General features: G+C 32.1%; 1 protein-coding gene across 7 annotated transcripts in view; it reads right to left on the bottom strand.

Annotated features, from left to right (window-relative positions):
• The window catches only part of LOC127706962 (daf-12-interacting protein 1-like), a 36,389-nt gene extending 18,947 nt beyond the window's left edge, over positions 1–17,442 (bottom strand). For 3 of the 7 annotated variants that reach the window (XM_052211695.1, XM_052211700.1, XM_052211699.1), the window contains exons 1-4: positions 17,316–17,429; positions 3,460–3,539; positions 2,662–2,782; positions 2,291–2,343 (exon numbers count right to left, since the gene is read on the bottom strand). The gene's annotated coding sequence lies outside the window, so the exon portion shown is untranslated. Of the gene's footprint in view, positions 1–2,290; positions 2,344–2,661; positions 2,783–3,459; positions 3,629–17,315 lie in introns of those variants that run through there. The other 4 variants (XM_052211701.1, XM_052211696.1, XM_052211697.1 and 1 more) reach the window with 4 other exon arrangements.
• Between the last annotated feature and the right edge of the window lie 1,991 nt (positions 17,443–19,433).

Genomic DNA, 19,433 nt, shown 5'->3' with positions numbered 1-19,433 from the left:
AAAAACAAATATGTAACACATAAGCAAGCGACAACCACTGAATGACAGGCTCCTGACTTTGGACAGGCACATACATATAGAATGTGGCGGGGTTACACATGTTAGCGGGATCCCAACCCTCCCCTAACCTAGGACAGTCGTGTAACAGTACAACATAAGAACGAACTATAAAAATCAGTTGAAAGAGGCTTAACTCATCAGATGGATAAAAATACAAATACTACAAATACAAGTGGACGTGACCGGGTACTTGTACATCCAAACAACAAAAAGACACTAAGTACAGATCTAAGAGTTCTCGCAGTTACTGACAGCTAGTTCAAAGCCACTAACAACTAATAAAAAAAAATTATGCATCTATGACTAAATTATCATTCCGTACACATCCAACATTCAATGGATTCAGTTTAAAGACGTCATAAACAGTCAGAGAAAAACATGACCTTGTACAATGCCAAGATACAGGTATCGACAGATTGTAGATCCATGAATGTGTATATGTATATAACAATAATATTTAGTTTGCTTTTAATTTACTGATAACAAAATCAATATTAGTACCAATAAAAACAATATTTAATGATCTAATTACAGTGTTGAATTGGTAACTATCTATAATAATATTCAAAATAAAATGCTTCGCTGAGCGCAGCCTAATACGATCGCAGTGGTCGAATCCTGAACAGTTTGGGCAAATTTGGACATAATATTCAAGCTTGATACTATCTGAATTTGGATTGTAATCAAATTTTTGCCATAATATAGGTTTCTGATACGAAATAAATGTGGTCAAAGATTTTTACAAATCTAATGCGCAATACTGTGCAATTAAAGATTACTTCTTGAAATTTTTCAATATTTGAAATTTGAATAAAATGCTCTGCAGTGCGAAGCTTGATACGACCGCTGAGGTCGAACCCTGAACAGTTGGGGTAAGTATGGACACAACATTCAAGCTTGATACAGCTCTGAATTTGGATTGTGATTAAATATTTGACACAGCATAGGTTTCTGACACAGAATGAATGTGGTCAAAGACTTAAAAATTTTATATTGGACATTTACCTATTGTGGTCAAATATCCAAAATCTAAATACATGTTTAGATTCAGCATATCAAAGAACCCCAAGAATTCGATTTTTGTTAAAATCAAACTAAGTTTAATTTTGGACCCTTTGAACCTTAATGTAGACCAATTTGAAAACGGGGCCAAAAATTAGGAATCTAAATACACGGTTAGATTCGGCATATCAAAGAAACCCAATAATTCAATTTTTGATGAAATCAAACAAAGTTTAATTTTGGACCCTTTGGACCTCAATGTGGACAAATTTAAAAACGGGGCCCAAAATCCAAAAACACTTAATACACGGTTAAATTCAGCATATCAAAGAACCCCATATATTCAATTTTTGTTGAAATCAAACAAAGTTTAATTTTGGATCCCGATTTGGACCAACTTGAAAACTGGGCTCATAATCAAAAATCTAAATACATGTTTAGATTCAGCATACCAAAGAACCCCAAGAATTCGATTTTTGTTAAAATCAAACTAAGTTTAATTTGGGACCCTTTGGACCTCAATGCAGAAGTTGCCAAAATTAACTAAGGTGGGAAAGAGGTTTGAGGATCTCCCCTCATATAACACATGTTGTGAGTAGTATTGATTTAAATGGACAATAGATGAACAATAGACATCTGCAAACAATAGGTGATTTAAACTGTGTAACTGAGTGGACCGTATCAAATGACACTCGGGTGTTTGTTTATTTTGCTATCTTCTGCAGACTGGAAAAAACTGCACATCAAAATCCAGGTAAGTTTTTAATTTTCTGAAACGTAGACTACATATAACTTTTATATATCTAGTTCCTGCCATGCCCTAAAACTTTGCTAAATATATTAGTTTGTTTGTACTCAAAGTAAATTTTAAGGCGTAAACACTGCCATATTTGTCAATTCCTTATGACTTACTGTACACTTTTATAAAAAAGGCTGTGTTTACACCATAAAATTTTCTCTGAGTACAGACAAAACTGTGTAATTTAAAAAGTTTTAATGCCTGGCACCACCTAGATAAATTATTGTTACATCCAACTTATGTTCTAAAAAGTTAAAACACTTTATGGATTTTGATGAACATATTCTTTCCTTGCCACACAAGATGGTGAAATAAACAAACACCTGAGTTTTCTTTGATACAGTCCACTCATTTACACTATTTAAATCACCTTTGTTGTGAGTAGATTTCTATTGTCCATATCAATCAATGATACAATACGATCATTACCTGAGGGGGATCATCTCAAAGATTTCACATGACTTTGTTCTTTTTTACACTACCTGTGGAAAGCAAAGAAAATGTTAAGCAAAATCCACAAAAGTTTTTTTCTTTTTAAAACACAAAATGTATACAATTTGTAAATATCTAGGTGCTGCCAGGATTTAAAACTATTAGAATTACACAGTTGTGTCTGCCTTCAGAGAAAATTTCAATGTGTAAACACAGCCATTTTTGTTAAAGTGTATACTAGGTGAACCTTTGGAAAACCCTTAAATTATACTTTTTCCAAAACTTTAAATCATAACACAAAAATTCAAACAATATTATGAAAGACAATAAATTTCTATTTCGATAACAATAAACATATAATATCTTACCTTTTGATAATAATCAAAAAGCGAAAAGATTAACACAAGAACTATATTATCCTTCAATCATGTCAGGTTACGATTATTTGATCACACTGGACACACGCACGAGTGTCAGGTAGATTTTATGCTATAAGGATTTAAAAGTAAAGGTCTAATACGGAAAATAAATATTATAAAAACATTTAAATGATTTACAATTATATATGTTTATATTGGCTTATATTTATATGTGCAATTAACTAATAATTATTTACCAACTTGTAACAGCTTTAGACAAATAAATCAATTATCATTGTTTTAAAACAAATGTCACTTATTCAATTTTTGACGTTGTTAATGTCGATATAATATATATTGTGTGTTCAATCACTGGAACTGCAAACGTTTGCCTTCATATGTAGATCTTCATTCCGAAAGAAATTGCTGTCTTTGTCCTATAATTATAGAAATAATTCATGAAGGCTTGAATATATATTGATTGTACCACGGGTTTGCTTTCGCGCGTGTTACAATATTCAGCATAATGGGCCAAGACGTGGTAAAATTACGATAAATTCAAGCCCCAATGAATTATTTCTTAATCTGTCTGGCTTTACTTCGATAGGACAAAACAAATGATGTAAAAATTGAAAACGATGCCTTTGTATTCTTATCGTTTGCGTAGAAAATAAGGACATCATTTATTTGATTTGAGTTTATATTCATTTACGATGAGAGCATGACTGTCATTCCTTTTCAATATTTATGACAATATTACAATACTATATTTCAATCTAATACAACATTGTTTAACAATTATCTTACCTGTAATATCAAATTACGGTAATTTCCTCCAACAGAAGATTTGTGAAAAACCTTGCTGTTTTATCTCCATGTTTTTTTTTCTGTAAAAGTGTTGTTCAGTCAAAATAAAGATTATATTTATATCCAGAAAATTCGAATTTTAAAAAAGTATGATTTGTTTTTAGTTTGAGATTGAGTTACAATGGGTATTATTTGCATTATATGTCATAAAGAAAAAATCTAGTCATGTATGAAGTAAAATAATATTTTCTTACATAATCTTATCAATGAATCTAAATCAATTACCTTATTACAAATTGAACTAATTAAATGTAGTTTTTACCTATCTACATATTTTTAAATATGTATCACAAATTTTAAAAGAACATAATTTAAAGATATTCGACCAAATTTATTAATAAAGTTTGTTCTCCATGCTTCACAGAACATTGCAGGCTGGAACTTTTAATAAAAAAAGTTAATGCCGACAAAACATCAATACACTCAAGCTGTATCAAGCAGTAAATTGTGGCTAAGTGTGGTGTAATTGAGAACTGTGTGGTCGTTTTTGTTTAAAAGTGGTTCGTGATACTTCGAAAAAATAATGTTATGATATTAACACCATATTATGGCTTTGAATTAATTGACGTAATTTTGTTTGATCTCAAGCACCTCTAATATCACCTCCCACGCCCACTAAATCATACCCCAACGACAAAAACAGCAAACGAAATATTTTCTTCTCATTATTGTCCATCTCATTAACATGTTGAATTTAACTTGTTTTTATCATTCCCCTTGTTAAATTATATCTTGTTAAGGACTTTGTAAGTTCATCAGTTTGTGTTAGTTTAGTTCCTTTGTGTATTGTTTCTAGCCTTTTCTTTTGAAATTATCTCGGCACTTTACACTATGCAAGAATGCTTTCATTAGACATCCTTTCAATTGTTTTAATGTGGATGAAGTAAAAAGAGCTACAGCGATTGGATGATATATCATAGTCGCATAGAAATAGAAGTTTGAAAAAATGAGTCACATATGACACTCTATCAGATTCTTTAAGCTATTATAAATGTCTTCTCTGGAGGATCATATTATTTTCTATTTAACTTCATTATGTTTATCTTAAACAGTATTTTATCATCTATATTCAACCAGTTGTAAGCTAGACTGATTGAATGATTATTTTCATTGCCTCTACCAGGTTTATGAGTTAAATAATTAATTCCACGGCTAAGGAGGTAATCTCACTGACTGAAATATGAAGAAAAAAAGCATTGACATTATTGCAAAAAGGAAGACTAAAATGCAGATCACTGATTGGACCTAAAAACGGTTCGATATAATTGGCAATCATTTAATTGTAAACATTTTGTTCCAAGTTTGAATACAGTTAAAAAACAAACCAACACAAATAAAAAAAAAAAACAAACGAACAAACACACAAACAGTCAGACAAACAACAACAAATAAATTGCTATGAACTACAATATCCTACTATCATCTATATCCTAGATTGATTATGCAGAAATCAATTAAGACCATTGAACTAGGAAGGGTGTTTTTCCTTTTTTTTCTTGTTCAAGATTTGGACGACAAAAAATAATCTTACAAGAGGAAAAAAAATATGGTTGTAGACTTTTAACAAAGGAATGGTGTGTAATTTTGAAGAAAAAAAAACTGTTTATGACGAAAAGCTTACCCACTTTCTATAAAATCAAACTTTAAGTACTGAAACCTTTATTCAGATAAGCTAGTTTAAGTTATAGTCTCATTAACGACCACATTCTGATACAAACATTGAGCATGGTGCATTAATTTGCGTCAAGGGTTTCACGAGAATGTCCCTAGTATTTACCTGTACGATAGATAGCCATACTTGTACTATTGTTCTGGGTCTGACAGTTATTTTAAATCTCTATTAGGTTTCGAGAAACTGACATATTGACAAAAATGTCACATTCATCACTGAAACATATAATGATTGTCAAGAGTCTGGACTATATCTGACGAAAACTGTTTGAACTAATTATAGATATTGCATTCTGTTTCTATTCGGATAAAAATATATCTATAAAAATATCAATAAATTATAGATCATAGATTAAGGAAGTTCGCTTGTCATGTTTTGGAATTTTTGTCAGATTTTCGGAATCCTCTGGTTTTATCTATTTGAATGCCTTAAAAAATTTTGCCCATTGACTCCCATTTTTCTTTTTAAAAATCTTTTACATGCATAATTATAAGCCATCTGTAAAAGTCTTATAAAATCTTAATTATTTTTTAATAGTTTTTGAGAACTTTAAATTGTTAATGATAAAGCTATGAAAAATCAAGAGAGAATATTTTTCCGCCAAAATTTCAATGGCTAATATCTCGAAAACAAGCACATTGACCTATATTTTATTTTTGCTCTTTTTGTTCTTTTATTAATCCCCTATCAATATATACTAGTGTTATGAAAAGCTTGTTATTTTGAAACTGAGTAGCGAACTTCCTTAATAAGGAGGTTACAAATTACTTTCATGATAAGGCTTCAAATCAAGTTGTTAAATCATATGTCCAGTCGTTCAAACAAACTTGGCATAAACCTGTATTAGAGTTACGAACATCAATAAAGGCTTATTCTGGTACAAACAGAAATTAGCTCTTGTTCCAAAAAGTTAAAAATACAATTTTGTAACTACTCAACAAAACCTTTAAAACAAAACATAATATGATAGACTAGAGCATTGAAACGGAGAATAAGTCAAAGAGACAACAACTCGACCAAAAAGTAAATAAAAGTTTAAGGCCACAAATGGGTCTGCAACGAGGCGAGAAAATTCTGTACCTGGAATCGTGCTTCAGCTGACCCCTAAACAATTATGTATACTAGTTCAGCGAAATGATACATGTATGATTTGAAATTATTTATAAAAGTTTATATAAGACATCGCACTATTTATGACGCGTATTTTTGTTGGTATGCTTTAACATGTAATAAATGATGTTGATAAGGGATAGATAAGCATTATGTACAATAATACAAAAGAGGCAATCAACATAATAATTTAGCTAAAGACGATTGATTTCAATGAGATACTTAATCTTTGCAAGTACAAAAAAGTCTAGGAAATTAAAAAAAGAGATAGACGATGACTTGCGAAAGATTTAAAACCCATGAATGGACAAGCAAGTGATTGCATATCAATTTTAATGGCTATAATTGAAAATAATACAATCAAGGACACTGTGATTATATATAAACAGGATGATTTTTTTAAATTAAAAATATGATTGTTTTATCTTTCAAAACCGAATTTAAAAATAAAACATCAATAAACTACAATTTGTGTTTACTCGAGCGCCATTGATGGGTCTTTTGTAGACAAAATGCGCCTCTGGCTTACAAAATTATAGTTTAAACAATAGTTTATTCAAATAAATTAAACATGGTATACAATTTTAATACATGAAATAAATAGGATTCAGAAACAAACAAAAATTGCTTTTATTTATCGGTCTCCTGGTATACAAATAAATGTCTTGTATGGTCATAAGTATGGCATGTTCTGAGATAGTCAGATTGTAAGAAAAGAAAATATAAGATTGAAGTTTCATTGAAATAAAAATTTAAAAAAACTGAATAAACGTGGAAAATAGCATAGAGTGTTGTGTGCAGAATGAAATACTTTGGTTTTATAAATGATCGAGCATTTACATCTAGGATTGAATCGTTTGGTTTTTATTATATATGTCAGTACTAAAATGAATAAGGTTTTTTTTTGCTAGTCCGACAGTACGGTTAAACCAAGTAGCAAGGTATTTATGTTAAACTAAACTAGAAGATCTGAAATTGAAGCCAAAAGTTCCTGAATTAAATTGGTATATACTGGACAGGATAATAGGAAATGATAATTTGTTTCCAAGTCACCACAACGACAGTTTATAGAGTCTACTAAATTCCGCAGAAACAGATGAGATTTTAATAAACTCAATCTTATCCTTAATCAAGCTTAAAGAACTTGTCCAAATCGATTTCCTACATGGTAATAATAAACCTGGTATCTTTGAAAAGATTATTTTGAACAATGCCTGAAAAAATGTTTTAAATGTTTACAACATATTTATATTTTTTGTGTTCGAAAAACAAATATAAAACTTCTTGGAAAAATAAAGAAAAAAATGCATATTTACTTTCTGTTTATATATATACTTACCTATCTATGCGGTAACCAGCAGGGTGTTCAAGGTAAACTCTCACATGACATTGACGTTGATCAATCGATATCATGGGACCTTATTAACACAGTTATTAAACACACATTCAAATTTACAGTTGACCTTTTTCAAGATCATTCGTCTTATAACCAAGTGCAAAAGAACCAATGAGTCACTAGCGATTAGCAAACTCTAGAACGTTTATATATATACTTACCTAATTCACGACAAGACGTGAAATTAACAACAAGACGTGAAATTCACGTCTTGTCGTGAATTTCAATAACAAAGGTCAAGAATATATGAATATTTGGCGAATCATAAGTCCTTCATGGTTTCAATGAACATTGCATTGAGCAACAAATCGGAGGACTTACCTTGTTTGTATTGGATTCCTAAACTTCACAAAAATCCGTACATTGTCGGCTCATCTGCATGTTCCACTAAAGAATTGTCCATTATATCGACTAAAATTCTGTCCGCAGTGAAAGATGGTCTTCAGAAATACTGTGAAACTGTTTACTCGCGTAATGGTATTAATCATATGTGGATTCTTAAAAACTCCAAAGAACTTCTGGATAATTTTAAATCTCGGTCTTTTTCTGAAATTAGTTCTATCAAAACTTTTGATTTTTCAACCTTGTATACCACCATTCCCAATGTGAAATTGGAAAACTGTCTAAAAGAAATAATCCACAATGCTTTTCAACATAACAAGAGTGCACACGCTGAAATATCTCGCCTTCTTTACTAATCATTGATATTATGTTGATAGTCCTAAATATAAAGCTTTATTACAACTGTCACATAAACTTAACATTAACCAAGTAAATTAATCATTGACCAATGAACCATGAAAATGAGGTCAAGGTCAGATGAACCATGCTAGGCAGGCATGTACAGCTAACAATTCTTCCATACAACAAATATAGTTGACCTATTACTTATAGTTTAAGAAAAACAGACCAAAACAAAAAAAACTTAACACTGAGCAATGTACCTTGAAAATGAGGTCAAGGTCAAATAAAACCTGCGTGACTGACATATAGATCATAAAATATTTCCATACACCAATATAGTTGAACTATTGCATATAGTATTAGAAAAAAAGACCAAAACTCAAAAACTAAACTTTGACCACTAAACCATGAAAATGAGGTCAAGGTCAGATGACATCTACCAGCTAGACATGTACACCTTACAATCATTCCATACACCAAATATAGTAGACCTATTGCATACAGTATAGGAAAAACAGACCAAAACACAAAAACTTAACTATAACCACTGAACCATGAAAATGAGGTCAAGGTCAGATGACACCTGCCAGCTAGACATGTACACCTTACAATCATTCTATACACCAAATATAGTAGACCTATTGCATACAGTAAAAGAAAAACAGACCAAAACACAAAAACTTAACTATAACCACTGAACCACGAAAATGAGGTCAAGGTCAGATGACACCTGCAAGTTGGACATGTACACCTTACAGTCCTTCTATACACCGAATATACTAGACCTACTGCTTATAGTATCTGAGATATAGACTTGACCACCAAAACTTAACCTTGTTCACTGATCCATGAAACGAGGTCGAGGTCAAGTGAAAACTGTCTGACGGGCATGAGGACCTTGCAAGGTACGCACATACCAAATATAGTTATCCTACTACTTATAATAAGAGAGAATTTAACATTACAAAAAATGTTAAATTTTTTTTTCAAGTAGTCACTGAACTATGAAAATGAGGTCAAGGACATTGGACATGTGACTGACGGAAACTTCGTAACATGAGGCATCCATATACAAAGTATGAAGCATCCAGGTCTTCCACCTTCTAAAATATAAAGCTTTTAAGAAGTTAGCTAACGCCGCCGCCGTAGCCGCCGCCGCCGCCGCCGGATCACTATCCCTATGTCGAGCTTTCTGCGACAAAAGTCGCAGGCTCGACAAAAATGGTACCATATGCTATAAATGAATTACTTTGGGATACCATAGCCATATTTTGTTAATAGGGAACAAAAGGGTAAAACATGCTACAAAGAGGAACAAATGATCAGTATGCTTGAGTTTCTTATTGAACAACATATTTGTTGAATTTGGAGGTAGACTTTTTCAACAAATTGTCGGCATTCCTATTGGAACGAACTGTGCGCCTCTCCTTGCCGTCCTCATCTAATTTTCATATGAATCGGAGTTCCTTCAGACACTTTTAAAAAAACAAGAAGATCAAAGAAGCCAGGTTATTTAATTTCAATTAACAGTCATAATAAAGACATGCTACACTCTTCTAACATATGATTCTGATTTTGTGCCTTTCAAACTTTCATTACCAAATGCCTCTTTCGAAGAGGAGTAGCAATAAATACCAAACTTCATGTGTAATGATTGATATTTCCGGAGGTCGGAAAAAAGTATAACAAAAATACCAAACTCCAGGGCAAATTCAAAATAGGAAATCCATAAAAACTGACAAAATCAAACGCCATATTCCTGATTCGGTATAGACATTTTCAGAAGAAAATGGAGGGTTAAACCTTGTTTTATAGCTAGCAAAATCTCCAACTTGTATGACAGTTGTTTATAGTTCCCTTATATTGACAAAATGTGGTGAGCAACTATTCAGAGCCCATAAACTCGATGCTACACTGCAAGAGAACCGAACCACTGTCAACGTTTATTTGTTCCGCCTAACATAAGATTCACTGGAAGCTTTGTTATAAACAATGTTATACTATCTGTTCCTGTTGGAACAAATATTCTATACCCTTTATTCCGTAAAAATACTGTAATATTTGTTCCAATGGAAATACTAATACAGAATATTTCTTCCTCTTGGAACTTATATTATTAAGGAACTTCTGACAAGTAAAGTCATTCTTTCGAAAATGAATTAAATCAAACATTGATGGTCAAAGTAATAAAAAAAAACAAGAAAAGAAGATAAAAACAAATATTAATTTGACATGTTTAATTCGGATCGATAATTTAAAACAGGTTCTTTGTCAGATACTTTATAACAGATAAAAGGCATTCTATTCTCAGGAAAACCAGTCTTCACCAATCGGAAGTAGCCGTGCGCTTTGTATATTCGGCACCGTCAAAGAACCAATTCGGCTCCATGTTTAATAGACAGTTCGGCACTATTGGAGACATTTCGGGACCAAGACAACCAGTACCTCGTTTCCCTACGTTATTATGTTGCTTTATAATATATATATGATAAATTTTATTCAATAAAAATATTTCAAAAGTAAAAATGAAGAAATTATTGACCATAGAATTCAGAAAATCATATTTGATCATATTTAGACAAACAATATTTGATTTTGTTTGAATAAACAGTTTTATATATACATAACAAAGCTGATTGTAGTAAGGCATTAATCATAATAATCAATATTTTATCAACATAATAGACCAGGATACAAACCAAATGAGTATAGACTGACAGGCCTACCAGACTGTGCCTGATGTGCACAGTCTGATGAGACTTTGGCATTGATGAACACTAGAACATAAGTCCTGTGACTAGACATGAGGATTTCAAATACAAACTTAACGTTTCCTTAATCAAATAGCATAACACTTTATAAAAACTTTGTGAGTACGTAACGATGTTATAGTTTTCCTTTCATCAGGAACGCACAAACCTTAACACTGGAAAGAAAACTATTATTTATAAAAAGCATTGAGGTCTCACTAAACATGTTTAACCCCGCCGCAATTTTGCGCCTGTCCCAAGTCAGGAGCCTCTGGTATTTTTTAGTCTTGTATGTTTTTATTAATTTTAGTTCATGTATATGTTTTGGAGTATGGTATGACGTCTATTTTCACTGAATTAGCACACAGTTTTATCAAGGGGCCAACCGAGGCCCAGCTCCGGGTGCGGGATTTTCCCGCTGCGTTGAAGACCCATTGGTGGTCTTCGGCTGTTATATGCTCTTTGGTCGGGTTGTTGTCTCTTTGACATATTCCCCATTTCCATCCTCAATTTTATAGATTGCATTTTAAATACATATTTGTATATAGATAAATTGGGTTGTTTACCTACTGGTTCCTAGATATTATCTCCATGTTTCATCTCATAGAGACAGAACCTAGGAATATAACCAGTATATAAAATGTTGGGTAGCGGACAAATTGAATGTTCAGGAAGACTCAAAGTAAGGGGAAGTACAGAACTTTGGTTAAGGTTTAAACTTTTAGGAGTTCGAGGCATGAAATTGTTGTAAATATGTCGAACTGTCACGAAATATAAGTTCCTTCATAATATAAGTTCCAGGTGAAATAGTCTTTTATATTTTTCCAATGGGACAATTATTACAAAATTAGTTCCTTACGGAAAAATGAAGAAATATTAGTTCATACAAGAACAGATATTATGGCACTGTTTATACCAAAGTTTCCAGAAGAACTTCTGTTAGGCGGAACAAATATACATTGAAAGCACAACCCTATATTTTGACCTTTGCAAAACACAAGTAGTATGTATGTGCTCTTTCAATTCCAGGATATATTTTTTTACGAAACGTCATAGTAAAAGTGGCAAAATTTTAGCCGTACAAGGAGTTCCAAAGGGGAATTTCATTGTCTTTTTTACAGAAGTGAAACCTATAAAGCTTTTTATCATGTACCTTTTGTACATGGCGCTCTCCTGGAATGATTTTAAAACTAATTATGACTTTTTTTGTCCTGGTCGTATTTAACGGACTCTGTTACCTTTGTCGTATATTGATTTTTGGTGGAACTGGCTTGGCTCTTAAAAGCAGAAACGAAGTTGATGTTGTCTCAACACCGAAGTCGTATCATATAGTTTACAACAAATGATAATATATACAAACACATTTAACACCTTCAAAGGATAAATCAATTTCCTTTCGATAATATAATTATCTTATTAAGGTTATTATCTTATATTGTGTAATTATATTTTTCATTGAAACTTGATAATAGAAAGAGTCTCATTCTTTTATATTTACTTTAGTTTTGAGTTTATTTGTTTATCTCATTAATGCAACGTAACATTCAATCCTTTTTTTATTGTTAACAAACTCTATAACAATATATCAAAAATTCAGTTAGTGGCGCGCGGAAGTAGACAAGAAGACAGTATTATTTTTTTAGGGGTTGACAGGATACAAGTAATCGTTCGTAGTTTCAACTTCAAGGTTCTTATGGTAGCAAATTATAAAACAATGATTCAATGCAATTTTTTTTTCACTTTACATATGGTTTTATCTCCGATTTTTTTTTCTTTGTGCACAATTCTGATTCTACGGATTTCACCTTTATCAATGTTAGGAAAACCTGTTTCGATACCATAAACCATTATGTTTTGGGGATTTTCAGATTCAATGACGAGATAATGTATATTGTTTAAATTCTTTTCGGTCTATCCTTTTAACACATGACATTTGCGAGGAAACTTCTTCCATTGATCATTGACATCGTAATTTAATGAGCGTTTACTTAGTATTTGATTAGGTTGGTTCCCGCCGTAAAAAAATCATTATGCCTTAGGAATATACAAATATTAACAGTCGGTATGAGCTAATGATGACATCGAACGTCGACATACGGTACCAGTTGAAAATGGCGTTAAGGTGTCAGACCACCAATTCAAAATCCCTATCTATTCAACCAAACTTTGCAATATTCAACCAAAATTTGCAATTTTCACAGCTTTCTTAACATTTTACCTTAAGTTTAACTTCACAGAAACCAGGTATATTCTGAATTGTACATGTATCACCTTTCTACATGCCAATTTTCAACCTACCTTTAAAGTCTTATAAGAAAGAACTGTCCTTCGTAACACAAGAACTACAAAAAATAATCCCTGGTTTTCTGAAAATCTTAAATTAGTATACTATGGAGCGCATTAATCCTGAATTTTTAATTCAAACTGATAGACAAGTTAATTTTGTTCTCTAAAATTAGACATGATGTTTTCAAATTATAAATAAATATAAATAACCAGTGTCAACAACTTTACCTACACAATGTAATGAAATGAAATATATCCTATAATAAAAATAGATTATTATCTAATGAAAATGATATTTGCAAATCTGCAGGACACCCAAACAGGTTCAAGTAAAAATTAAACATTAACACACACAAAAAAAATTAAATACCACATAACAACTGTGACATCTACCTTCAAAACACACATGACTTAAAAAAATAGTTATAAAGACATTTTTGACAAATCCTGACTAATCAAGTGAACAGATATAATCATTGATAGACTATCTATACATCTCAGCTATTTACAGACTTATTAATTTCTGTTCAAAGGGAAATAACTCAATCACACAATAAGTAAATTTCTGGTTTCTAAAAGAGTTCAAAATTCAAGAAAAGCTAAAGTCGTGAAAATTAAACTTGACCTTTATTTAGTCACAGGAAACAACATATCAAAATTTGAAAAAAGTTTATCAAAGTATTTTCATGTAAATGAACGGACACTGTTTGGCAGCCGCCCACCAGCCGTACATCCCCAAATCAATAACCGATTTTTTCTTCGAAAATCCTGTTAAAAATGCTCCTGACTGGGACAGGTACATAAAATATGTGGCGGGGTTTAACATGTTTGTGAGCGCTCAACCCTCTCCCTATCTGTGACTGTGGTGTAACAGCACAACATAACAACAAACTATAAAAATCAGTTGAAAAACAAAAAACAAAAACACAGACCGGACATGGCAGGGTATTTATCCATCCATCATCCCTTACAACAACAAAAAAACACTAAGTACAGATCTGAGAGTTCTCACAGTTACTGACAGCAAGTCCAAAGCCAGTAACAACTAATAAAAAATGCATGTATCTAAGTCTAGCTTAGCAATCAGTACACATCCAACATCCAATCGGATTTAGTGTAAAGACGTCATTAACAGTCATAGAAAAATCATGTTATTATGTTGTAAAAATTGGTTTGGTCCAGTAAAGTGATATGCATTAGTGACCCCTGGGGACTGACCCTATGTATCATTCAAATCTTCGTGACATGACAAACAAATATTTGAACATATTCAAATGACAGGGATGGGGATGACCCCTTGGGTCTTACCCTGTATATCATTAAAATCATCTTGGCATGACAAACCAGAATATATATGGTTTAGGGGTGGGGATCTTCGCCATTTACAAGATGCTAGAACTTTCTCAAATGGAAGGGGGTGGCGTGATCCCTGGGGACTAATCCTTTATTTAATTTGATGTGCTGTATCATGACAAACCAGAATATATATGATTTAGTGGTAGGGATCTAGACCATTTACAAGATATATGAATATTGGGGGAGGGGGAACCCTGGTGACTGACATTATTTATATCATTCAAATCTTTGTGACATGACGAACAGGAATATATATGGTTTTGGGGTGGGGATCTCAACCATTTACAAGATATTAAAATCTTCTAAAATGGCAGGAGGGGGTGACCCCTGGGGACTAATTCTTTATTTCATTTCTTCTTATAGTTGATATGTTTCCCTCGGTTTTTGTTTGTGATTCAGTTTTGTTTCTACTTAATCGATTTATGACTATTGAACAGCAGTATACTACTGTTGCCTTTAGTTAGCAGGGCAATAAAAAACTCCCATAAAATGTCGTCTTAAAATTTGGTAAAATAGATATAGATGCAGATTTTTAACAGTTTTACCGTATCAGATTTTCTCTTTGTATGACAGTTTCAAAATAGAAGACAATACTGCCACTATAATTTTAGTTACTATGTAGATTCTTTGATACGATAGAAAAGAAGGGATATGGTGGGATACAAAGGATACAAAATCAAAACACACAAAAGGAAAGAAAGAGGGCTTTTAGTCTTGTTTGAAATTACACGCATCATCATGGATCAAAAACTGTCACAGCAAGTTCAAGACTGACCTTGCCGCCGTTTTGATCGAACTATACGAATACTGTAATACACTGACCATCAATTCGGATGTTAAATACAGAAACAATACCTTGATTCTCATAAACATAATAAAAAATGAAGAATACATCAATGGTACACAGATGATGTCCCCTCTTACATGTAACGTAATAAAGGGACATAAATCAAACACGATAAAAGTGACGCCACACAAATACAAACTTGGCTTGAGTTTTGTGGTAATAAGCATTGTATAAGTGTCATAACATTTGGTTGAGGCAAACTTAAGTTTGAAAACGGAAACGAAAATTTCAGCATTTTTTCGTTTGTAAAGGGGCATAACTCTAGAACGTTTAAAGTTACGCCACCCAAATTCAAACTGGATCTGTGTTTTGTAGTTATAAGCGTTGTGTATAATTCCATAAATATTTTTTTGAGGTTAACTAATGTTAGAGAACCCTATTTCGGGACTTACTTACGGACGGACGTACAGACTGACAAGGGTAACACTTAATGTCCCCCTCCGCCGCGGCGTTGGCAAAAAAAAATTTTAAAAAATTAAAAGACGCAGCATAGTATATCAGGTTACAAGAGCGCAACTATCTATCAAAATTTTACCGAAATTTTTCTTTCAAGTTGGTAAGAATATAATCTTTTGCGGCTTCTTATTGGATTAGACAGGATTTGAATTACATTAATATTTTTAATCGAAAGCTTATTTTAATTATGTTTAAAAAATCCAGAAATTCAAATTCATATTATACAAAATAAATTCAATTTGTGCACACAGGAGCCGTTAAAAAAATTCCTTTATCGTTATGCAAAAGAATTAGATGATGTTTTTCAACTGCCATTAATTAATTTGAATTTTGCTGCATGCTCATATTATTATTTTTGGCTGTAGCATCGCTGACATTTTTTGCAAAAAAGAACTGCTATCCATTTTTCTAGTTGTGTAGTATTCAAGAAATAAAATATGCAACGCCACGAAAATTTCGCACATGAAAATTAGGCAGAGGTAACCGTAAACGAAATTATGTTTCGGACAAATACGGGTAATATTTTTATCTTAAAAAATAAATTTATATTATTTGTTACGCTCAGCCTGGTAATTTTGTCTTTGTAGCACTCTTAATAGTCTCTCTTAAAGGCATTTGAAACTTTCTAGATTCAAGGCGGCTTATTCTATACCGGCGAAGAGTATATAAAAGATGTGTTTCAATATTTAACTTTGTGTGTTGTAAGATTGCTCTTTCTATATATATACCCCACGTGACGTCTTATTCATATTTGTAAATAACAATGTCGTTATAATGAATCACATATATGAAGGATTAGTATGTTGTAACAATTTTCCAACGTTAAAATTGTTTTTTAAAAGGCATTCAATTTCAAACTTAATTTTAACCGCACTGTTTACAACTTGTAGATCTCGAGTAGCATAGATGTAATTTCATATTTAGATTATAACAGTCTTTTGGTTATTTGTGTAATCGGGTTGCTGTCTTTGATGTATATCTTATATCACCGTTTATTCATTTTTCCATATGTTGTTTTAATAGTTCTTTTCTCTTAAAATATAACAGTGTTGTCTTCAAGATAACATTACATCCTTAGTAAGGTTTTCCGAAAATCAAATCTAGGTCAAATAACTTGAAATGTCTGACTCAGTGATAAAATCTATTTAAAGAAAATGAATTTATAAATTAAAAAACCTATATTCAAATTTTAAATGTTTATTGCGACAATTAAGTAAATACAATTAAGGATAAGGTTACCTTTAAGTTGAAAACGTATGCTCCCTTATAAAGCAGATATCAAAATAGTTGTTGGATACTTAGTATGAAAACTCAATCTGGATTTGTCTTTTCCGCAAAAATAAATTGATAAAACTTGATACCAAAGAACGCAACACAAATACGAAAGTACAATATTTGCTCTTCACATTTTGTCTAAACTTCTTTTGTAATGTATTTATTTATTTATAATGTTCGCTTCGTAACTAATTTTTCTTTGTTCTTTTTTACAAATAAATCGGGGATTCTGTTCATCAACCATGTCAACACAGAAACTATCTCATAATTATGCAAAAGAAAAACAAAAAAAAACAAAAAAAAACAAAACAAAACAGAGTGCATATTGTAATGTATATACATGTAGTGGATGCTAATTCTGTTCCGACATTTTTTTTAAAATAAATCGGGAAAAAATTCGACCTGCAACATTTCATAGTGATTGTAGAAAATTCATTTCTTTTAAATAGGGGGACCATTGCTATTCTAGAAGAAAGAGGGGAGGAGGATTTTTATTTCTGAAATGCTATCTATTTTCATCTGTTGCTGTGTATGCTTTTTTTCGCAGCTTCGCTGTGCGAAAATTAATTTGCACTTTAGTAAACGATTGATTCAAGATTGTTGCAGAATATTCATTTTCATTCTGTCTTACGAAATGTTGTTTATTATCAGCTCTTACAGGCTATGATATTCATTTTCAAAATCCTCCTACCCACCCCTAAAAATCGAATGACCATCCCCTTAGTTTCGTTTCTACTACGCCAGCGTTGGTGCGAATTATAAAGACATCGTAGTGCAATAAATACAACAATATCAAATAAGACTTGGTCAACAAATACTGAAAGCTAATTCCTTTTTTTCGTGATGATGTTAACCCGAATAATCCAATCGTTCTTTTCCGCTCACTTAGATCACTACAAGTCATAATAACCTCTGGACACTGACCGCCAGAGGGCGCTGTATTCCAATGTAAATTAGTTGTTAGGTGCTAACTAACTCGCGCATAATAGGTCTGGATATTGGACAATGAATTGGCAACCCAACTACAAAAATTCCAAAAGACATCTAGAGACCACCATTAATGTAATCATTCTTCACCACTACAAGGGTGTCGATCCCATAGTATCAGCTCTATATCAGAACCTGAGACAGACATTAGTCAATTAAACAGACAATCAAAGATATACCCTATAATCACAAAATCATCATGTAAGAACAAAATTTAGGGGTCCAAATAAAAAAAAAATGACGTAATTTCTGACTTGTGACAGGCTGAAGAATTTGTTTTCTAACTTAACCTATAGTTTATTAATCTCTATCCCCCTTCCCCATCCTCGCCCCCTCTTGAACCTTATTTGATATAAATCATTGGACTGATTAAAGGTACATACAATACGATTTATACTGCACTCGTTCTATTTGAGCAGTCAAAATGCGTTGACTGTATATTTCTATGTCATATACAGTCACTGACCCAATATCACTTTTCCTCATGAATATTTAAATAGTAGAGCCGCAACTATATTTAAATATTCATGACGACCGCTTCAACCTCTAGCGTGGAACGGCTCAAACTTATTTCTTTTACAATTGTTGGAAATAACATATTTCACTTGTTTATATTTTTTGTTTAAAACCTATAAATCATTATGTTTTATGCTTATTGTTGATATTTTAGTCCATACTCAAACGAATTCGTTCACCATCGACTGGTTTCAACAGGTAATGTACATTTCATTGTGTTGAATATTTCTCCGCCAGATGTGAGGCCTTTTTAAAGGGGGATTTCCCCCAATATTTAAATGAAATAAATAACAATAACACAATAAACAACAATTGAAAATGATTTTTTTTTCTAAATTGCAGTATTAAGACAATAATAGTGTATTGACTTGACATATCAACGATATAAGGATTCGGCCCGAAACGGGGAAATAGCTCGGCAGAGCCTCGCATTTCCCCGTTTCTAAGCCTCATCTTTATATCGTTGATATGTCAAGTCAGTACTCTATTATTGTCTAGATATAACAGCGCCATAATCAAAAGAGAAAGACACAAAACTGTATAAAACTGCATTGTACGACTTTGCCCCCAGCAGAGCTA

This window comes from Mytilus californianus, unplaced genomic scaffold (genome assembly GCF_021869535.1).
Source record: "Mytilus californianus isolate M0D057914Y unplaced genomic scaffold, xbMytCali1.0.p SCAF_6, whole genome shotgun sequence".
Lineage (NCBI taxonomy): Eukaryota > Metazoa > Mollusca > Bivalvia > Mytilida > Mytilidae > Mytilus > Mytilus californianus.
This window is presented reverse-complemented; position numbering and strand designations above follow the sequence as displayed.